Source organism: Corvus brachyrhynchos, unplaced genomic scaffold (assembly GCF_000691975.1).
Source record: "Corvus brachyrhynchos isolate BGI_N302 unplaced genomic scaffold, ASM69197v1 scaffold514, whole genome shotgun sequence".
In the NCBI taxonomy this organism is placed as follows: Eukaryota; Metazoa; Chordata; class Aves; order Passeriformes; family Corvidae; genus Corvus; species Corvus brachyrhynchos.
In genome coordinates this window covers 596,714-597,107 of record NW_008238319.1, presented here as the reverse complement: position 1 = coordinate 597,107, position 394 = coordinate 596,714, and the positions used below count along the sequence as shown (strand labels likewise).

The 394-nt window shown below is 62.4% G+C and overlaps 1 protein-coding gene across 1 annotated transcript in view; it reads left to right on the top strand.

Annotated features, from left to right (window-relative positions):
* The window catches only part of DPYSL4 (dihydropyrimidinase like 4), a 14,213-nt gene that overhangs the window by 12,264 nt on the left and 1,555 nt on the right, over positions 1-394 (top strand). The window lies entirely within an intron of this gene.

The following is a 394-nucleotide window of genomic DNA, read 5'->3' as shown; positions in this document are numbered from 1 at the left end:
CACGACTCTGGTGTGCCTCAGGGTGCCTGGGGTGCCTGGAGGGCAGGATGAGGATGTGCCAGCTCCCTGCAGGGGGGGATGGAACCCAGAGAAGCTGTAGATGCCCCATCCCTGGTGGTGTCCAAGGCCATGTTGAAAGTCCTTTTAAGACCATCGATTCCAACCATTCCCAGCACTGCCAAGGCCACCACTGCCCCACGTCCCGAAGTGCCACATCCACAGGGCTTTGAGATCCCTCCAGGGATGGGGACTCACCCCTGCCCTGGGCAGCTGTGCCAGGCCTGGGCAGCCCTTTCTATGAAGAAATGTTCCCCGTATCCAGCCCGAATCTCCCCTGGCCCAGCTGGAGGCCATTCCCCCTCGCCCTGTCGCCCGTCCCGCACACTGACCCTCT